Source organism: Etheostoma spectabile, chromosome 15, assembly GCF_008692095.1.
Source record: "Etheostoma spectabile isolate EspeVRDwgs_2016 chromosome 15, UIUC_Espe_1.0, whole genome shotgun sequence".
Lineage (NCBI taxonomy): Eukaryota > Metazoa > Chordata > Actinopteri > Perciformes > Percidae > Etheostoma > Etheostoma spectabile.
In genome coordinates this window covers 19,712,911-19,721,063 of record NC_045747.1, presented here as the reverse complement: position 1 = coordinate 19,721,063, position 8,153 = coordinate 19,712,911, and the positions used below count along the sequence as shown (strand labels likewise).

Below are 8,153 nucleotides of genomic sequence, written 5' to 3'. Positions count from 1 at the left end.
CCTAAATCTTTAAAGATCATAAATTGGCAAAATCTTTTGGCAGGGCTTTCAAACTGTATATTTTTGAGCAGGCAATAAAATGTCAACAGAAAAAAATTGAAATGAAGGCTTATAGTTTGTCTCTGTGACTGAGCCTTTTGTGGTGGGTGATCGTGCTCCTATAGATGGATCATTGCTGCTAAACCTACCAGCTTCAACTCTAAAAGCAGTTTAATGGCTCCTATGTTTCTCTCAAGTTTGTTTACCTCACTTGAGAGTCAAGGCTGCATAAAGTACCAACTGTACTGATAATGATTCAGTCTTTGGAGAACATCAGTGAAATACAGTGACCTGCTAAACCCTGATCTCACTGTATCAGTTAGAATGAACCTGTGATCCATTTATGTTTTAGGTTTGACCTTGAAAAACTTCCCTAATTATTTTTTTTCTTTGTCAACCTAATGCAATCTCAAATAGATATTTCTGATATTTATTAATCACTAAGGCATTTTAAACTGACAGATTGTCCTTGTCCATCTATCTAAGGCTATTATGACTGATGTAATTAGCACTCAAATGATTGCACAGGTGGGCTTCTGTGTGATTATTTGACTGCTGCCTGGGAAATAAATGTGTACCTTGAGTGGAATTGTGATTAAAGTTATTTCATTTTTTGTTTTGAGGTGTTTTGAAAGGTGTAATTACCATAGATGCTACTGGAAGCTCTTTTGCAGCTGATTGATTGAATTACTAAAATCAACCATTCCATCAAATTTCAGTGAAAGAATGAAGCGCTTGACACCTTACAACAAACAAGTTCTGAAAACGAAAGTCTATTAACATCAATTTGCTGTTGTGATGTGTTTGTCTGCCTAACCCCTTTAAGACAGGTAACCATGTGGGCAACGTGTGTATGTGACGTTAGTCCGACGGGGTTTGTTATGGGAAGTGAGGATCTCCGTGTGTAGAAAAGTACCGTAGGCAGCATCTGCAGCTGACACAGTGATGTCATAGTCTGATGGGTAGTCAGTGACGCTACAGTAGTCAATGTTTTATGTTCGCTGCAAATACAAACTAAATCACCTGGGGCGGCTGTGGCTCAGTGGTAGAGTGGTTGCTTGTCAATCGGAAGGTTGGTGGTTCGATCCCTGCCCCTGCAGTCATTGTCGAAGTGTCCTTGGGCTAGACATTGAACCCCGAGTTGCCCCCGGTGCTGCGCATCGAGTGTGTGTTGTTATGTTTATCTGATGAGGTGGCACCTTGTACGGCAGCCCCAGCCACAGTGTATGAATGGTGAATGTTTCCTTTAGATGTAAAAGCGCTTTGAGCAGTTGTTAAGACTGGAAAAGCGCTTATAATACAGCACTTTACATTTACATTAATGCAACATAATCACAACGTCTCCCGCCATTTCCCCCGCAGAACTGCTACCAGCCAGGCTAAGCTAATAGTTAGCTTAAAGAAACAAGCAGAAAGCTGCTACCAGCCACGCTAAAGCTAATATATTAGCCTAAAGAAACAAGCAAAAGCTGCTAACAGCCAGCTAAAGCTAATATAGTTAGCTTAAAGAAACAAGCAAACTGCTAACAGCCAGCTAAGCTAATATATTTAGCCTAAAGAAACAAGCAGAAAGCTGCTAACAGCCAGGCTAAAGCTAATATAGTTAGCTTAAAGAAACAAGCAGAAAGTTTCTACAGCCAGCTTAAAGCTCATATAAGTTTAGCCTAAAGAAATAAGGGGTCCGTACACTGGAAACACAACACTAATCTACTACTGAAGTCTGTGTCTGATCTGACGTCATTTCCACTGATTTAATTGTTCTTGGATACACAGAGTTTGTTGCTAGTGCGCGAGCTTTAAAAACACCAAAGAAGTAAGCGCTGTGACAAACGTTACGTCTGAAGTGATTTGGAGGGAAATTAGGTAGAAATACGCTGGTTGACTAGCATGACACCATTGTATTTATATAATAATCAACAGGCTAACGTGGATGACATGACTGCATGTGCTTCTTCTAAATGTCAGGGGTATGGTTGACTAGCGGACCAGCTTGGTAGTTGATAAATTGATCAGACCTGCACGTCACGCGCACTAGCAACAAACTCTGTGTATCCAAGAACAATTAAATCAGTGGAAATGACGTCAGATCAGACACAGACTTCAGTAGTAGATTAGTGTTGTGTTTCCAGTGTACGGACCCCTTATTTCTTTAGGCTAACTATATTAGCTTTAGCCTGGCTGGTAGCAACTTTCTGCTTGTTTCTTTAAGCTAACTATATTAGCTTTAGCCTGGCTGTTAGCAGCTTTCTGCTTGTTTCTTTAGGCTAACTATATTAGCTTTAGCCTGGCTGTTAGCAGCTTTCTGCTTGTTTCTTTAAGCTAACTATATTAGCTTTAGCCTGGGTTAGCAGCTTTCTGCTTGTTTCTTTAGGCTAACTATATTAGCTTTAGCGTGGCTGGTAGCAGCTTTCTGCTTGTTTCTTTAAGCTAACTATATTAGCTTTAGCCTGGCTGGTAGCAGCTTTCTGCGGGGGAAATGGCCGGGAGACGTTGTGATTATGTTGCATTAATGTAAAGTAAATGTGCTGTATATATAGCGTTTCCAGTCTTAACAACTGCTCAAAGCGCTTTCACATCTACAGGAAACATTCACCATTCATCAACTGTGGTGGGGCTGCCGTACAAGGTGCCACCTGCTCATCAGATAAAACACTCACACACATTCACACTCCGATGCGCAGCACGGGGGCAACTCGGGGTTCAATGTCTAGCCCAAGGACACTTCGACAATGACGCAGGGGCAGGGATCGAACCACCAACCTTCGATTGAAAGCAACCACTCTACCACTGAGCCCAGCCGCCCAGGTGATTTAGTTTGTATTTGCAGCGAACATAAAACATTGACTTCTGTAGCGTCACTGACTACCCATCAGACTATGACATCACTGTGTCAGCTGCAGGCTGCTACGGTACTTTTCTACACACGGAGATCCCATTCCACAAACAAACCCCGTCGGACTAACGTCACATACACACGTTGCCCACATGGTTACCTGTCTTAAAGGGGTTAGGCAGACAAACAACCATCACAACAGCAAAGATGTTAATAGACTTTCGTTTTCAGAACTTGTTTGTTGTAAGGTGTCAAGCGCTTCATTCTTTCACTGAAATTTGATGGAATGGTTGATTTTAGTAATTCAATCAATCAGCTGCAAAAGAGCTTCCAGTAGCCTATGGTAATTACACCTTTCAAAACAACTAAAACAAAAAATGAAATAACTTTAATCACAATTCCAATCAAGGTACACATTTATTTCCCAGGCAGCAGTCAAATAATCACACAAGCCCACCTGTGCAATCATTTGAGTGCTAATTACATCAGTCATAATAGCCTTAGATAGATGGACAAGGACAATCTGTCAGTTTAAAAATCTTAGTGATAATAATATCAGAAATATCTATTTGAGATTGCATTAGGTTGACAAAGAAAAAAATAATTAGGGAAGTTTTTCAAGGTCAAACCTAAACATAAATGGATCACAGGTTCATTCTAACTGATACAGTGAGATCAGGGTTTAGCAGGTCACTGTATTTCAATGATGTTCTCCAAAGACTGAATCATTATCAGTACAGTTGGTACTTTATGCAGCCTTGACTCTCAAGTGAGGTAAACAAAATTGAGAGAAACATAGGAGCCATAAACTGCTTTTAGAGTTGAAGCTGGAGGTTTAGCAGCAATGATCCATATAGGAGCACGATCACCCACCACAAAAGGCTCAGTCACAGAGACAACTATAAGCCTTCATTTCAATTTTTTCTGTTGACATTTTATTGCCTGCTCAAAAATATACAGTTTGAAAGCCCTGCCAAAAGATTTTGCCAATTATGATCTTTAAAGATTTAGGGCAGACTAAAGTTTGCACATAATAATAGGTGTGAATCTTCACTGACTCCCAATCGATTAACAATTGTCATGTCATCAATTGATTCTCATGCATACACATGCGTCAAATATATTTTGTATAAAGCCATGTAAGATATTTAATCATAGCTTTTCAAGCTCAAAACAAAACCTTCTACTATAATTGAAAAATACCCCTAAAAATAAAAATACCTTCTAAATAAATTGGATAAATAAAACTACAGCAGAGCACATGGCACTTCCTGAATGTACAAACAGAATATGTAAACCGAAAAGTTGTTAGGTAACATAAATTGTAAACAGAAATAATCGTATATGACCGGACGATTATCGATGCAGCATCGTCCATGTCCACAATGCATCAATTATTTGATGTTCAACACCCTAATTAATGATTGTACATTTTGCAGATACAACACAAAAAGGTAACATCTGGAAATGATATCTTATTCAGAAAGTGCAGGAGAAGTACGTTCAAAAAAACTTCTGTATAAGAAACAAGCTAGTATCATCATTAATAAAGCGACACGTGGAAGATACAGCGGATAAGGAACAAAAAGGGTCCAAGAATAGATGGGGACACACAGCTGCAATTTAAGATCAGTGAAGACAATTCTTGCTTTTTAGTTGGGCAGACGTTATTAGAGTTTACTTATTGAAGAATGACTTGGTGACCAACATGAGCCTAACTTTAACAAGGCCTGCTACAGAGTTCTCTCTTTTAGCTTTAGTATCACTGAACTCATTCCTGAGAAAGATCACAACTCGGATGACTATTTCATGTAATCGAAATTATTTATATAGCTATACTCACAGATATGCATACTGATTAGAATATAGTTAACTTGTATCATTTTTTGAGACTGTGACATTTTGTGGAACAAGGAGAACACTAGAAGAGTGCAGTTAAATCTCAATCGTATGGTTTTGTATACAGCCCCCCCCACCCCACCCCCCTCGTCACTAGCATCATTTCAGAAAACATGAGGGATCTTTCAACTTTCTATTGGCTCTATCTCCAGGGTAATAAAACATGTCAATCAGCTGTTTTGCCTCCTGCAGTCAATTTACCATCTAACATTCTAACTTGAGGACCATAATAGCACAATTGATAATATATTCCAAAAAACATGTAACAAGAAATAAATTAATGACAAAGGCTGGCAACTCTTAAATGAATGCTACTTTTCATCAGTAATAACGCCACGACTGTGTAGTGAATGGCTAAAAGTGCCTTACACAACCAGTGAGATCATGAATTGTTAATATGCGGTCATTGGTATAACAAACCTAATCTGCTACTACCCACTGGAGATCCGGCATGATTCCTCAGTGGGTAGCGCTCCCTGCCTCAACTGATAATTTGACATTTTGTAGGCAAATTTATCATGTGTCTGGGCCCTGTGCAGCTCAATGTCTATATGTGGTTTGCAATCTTTCCCTTTGACTATAGTCTTTTAGATTCCAGAATGCCAAAGCCATTATCCTAACTTCAGCGACAGTGGCTGAGAACGATGACGTTGAGGTTTGGTACATCGGTGGTTCTGTACTAATGGCGGCTGAGAAAGACGCGAGCGAAGCCATTCGGTCTGTTGTTGCAACGCTGCTGAATATCCGAAGTTGAGCCCCCGAGCAAGAACAATCTTTGCTGAGGTTTTGTTGGGCCATGATGTTTTGGCCCTCCTCCCCAAAGGGTTTGGGAAAAGTTCAATTTTCCAGTGTTGTAAATGATGAAGAAGTTAGCTATGGCTAACGTTAGCGATACTAAGATGACGTCACAACCAAACCTTAGCGATTGGTATGGCAGATTCAGAGTGGCTCTGGCAGATCCAATAGTTTTAAACTTCAGAGTACCCGCTTCAAGGAATTGAAACACTTTTTGATGGAGAGTGGCCAGACTCTCTGTACAAATGAAATGAACGAGACTCTGATAGGACCAGGCTAGTGTAGCATACCACCAAATCCAGATGTCTAAAGTCCAGGTTTTTGCAACTAGAAAACATCTTTTATCCCTTTCTCCTTTTTACATTCCCTATCTCCACCTCTTCCCCCCCTCACCTGCAACCACGCCCACCCTCCCCTTTTATGTCACTTCCCCACAAAAGACAATACAATACACAGGTAACAGATCAAAATGATCCCTGATTTATTACTGAACAGGTTTGTAATATCAATACATATCATATTTAATCTATGGGCCCTTCTTTATTTATTTCCGACGTGAGTGGCCCCGCCAGCACCATCCATGACCTCCTGTGTCTCCACAGTAAACACATTTATTTTTCTTGTCACTAACCGGGATTTACGTACACTCCCAGGTCTGTCACACCCTACTTTTATGTCTTCATATTATTAGCGCCCATTTCTTTTTATTATATGATTCTTATTTCATACCTTTTTGATTAGGACTGTAATAGTAACATGCGGGCAATATGGCACACGCCTGCCACCCAACGTGTCCCACACGATGATCGCGCTTGTTCACAGACCCCTTTGAGCTTCTTGCCGACCGCATATCACTACGCGCCCATAAACCGCCCTTCACGCGATTGATTTATCGGTGCCACACGTGTTCCCACAAGGTAGTTTCAAACATTACCCCGGCAATGGAGCCCATTGTACATCTTTCCCATACACCCATCGCTGAGGGGCCTTAGGTTTGCCACTCTCTTTCGGGAACAGTCAGGCCACTATATTTAATCGTAGCGTTTGCATGCTTATTACACTTGATCGCCACCCCCATTACATGACCCCTATTTAGTTGTTGTTGCTCACGACAGCAAGGCAGTAACATTTGCCTACCCGTCATACTCTCTCTATTTTTCCTTATCCACCATGAGGGACAAACCGAAAGGATGAAAGCAATATTTTCAGACAGGACACCGCCAACCCGGTAATTCCAGAACGACTGGACCCAGTATTATACCCCGCACAGTCTATCTCCCATGACACAACCTTGCTTATTTAGTGCATTCTCTTTAGAGTTCGAACTCGCAAAAGCCATCTGTTCAAAGCACTTCAGACGGAAAGAATAAACAGGATAATCTTCCTACCGGACACCCCAGTGGATCAATCGGGTTGTCCCCACACAGTCACAGATGTGCCTAATATGTGCAAAATAGAGGATGATGTAACAGCAAGATTCTAATGGGCTGACGAAACAAGGAAATGTTAGAGAAGCCCTATATGAAACGCTAGCACCCTGCTACCTCGTGCCTAAAATGTGACCAAGATGGCTGCTCGTTGCAGGACACAATTAATGACAGCTCAGCTCCAACCCATAAACCACACAACAACACGGTGGGTTTTTCATGTTCTTCTCAAAACTAAACCATGATATTGATAACCAAATGTTGGATTCTAATCTGCCACCTTATGGTAACAACTCCGCTCGCGCACTTTAATATACCACGGAACATTTAGGGTCTGATGGGGGGGGATGAGCTTTCTCTTTGTTGACAAAGTAACTTTACACTTGAGCCTCACCCGTCCGGTAGAATTCAAAACTTAAGTTTTACCACCCCCAGTTTCGGTATTATTATATCATAGCTCACTTTGCTCCTCCCTACTTTGTAGCTTTTGCGTCCCTTTCAGTGGTACCCCCCCCTCAATTGCCCTAAACCAACTTATTACCCAAGTCGCCCCTTCCCCTGAGACTCCTCTTTTGCCCAGAGTCCCCACCTGCATCTGACACCATAGCTGATACACCCAAGACGAATTTCTTGTGATAGTCGTTCTAAAGAAATGAACTAAACCACGACCGTGATTCTAATCCTCTATCCCAGAATATTCTTTAGTGTAGCAGACCTTACGACACCCGTGGAAAAAGGCTTTTTTGGGCAATCAAGATATTTTAGGTATTTATTATAGACCCGCTGAGGCGAACGAACCCCGGACCAGGCTCTACAGTATGAGCATCTTCTTAACCTATACTTTTGATCATACTCACTTCCGCGCCCAGCCCATCAAACAAGCGGCCCCACCGATTATGGACCATTAGCATGACCGTCCTCCAACAGCATCTTCAGTTAGACAAAGAGGTGAGTTTTACACGGAAAATGTTCTTTAAACAAAGTGTGTGCTTTTTCCCTTCCGTAACTTAGTGACAAGTCTGAAAAAATGGGGACATACAGTGATGTCTTTCCACTAAGACCGTACTTACAGTGTGGTTTCCTACCAAAGACGTTGTATTCTTTAATTCTGAAACAAACAGAGCACAAAAATCTTTTCACCTTTTTTTCTCTCATATACT

General features: G+C 41.1%; 1 protein-coding gene across 1 annotated transcript in view; it reads right to left on the bottom strand.

Moving 5' to 3' along the window:
• Positions 1-8,153, bottom strand: part of grin2ca (glutamate receptor, ionotropic, N-methyl D-aspartate 2Ca) — an 86,787-nt gene that overhangs the window by 52,409 nt on the left and 26,225 nt on the right. The window lies entirely within an intron of this gene.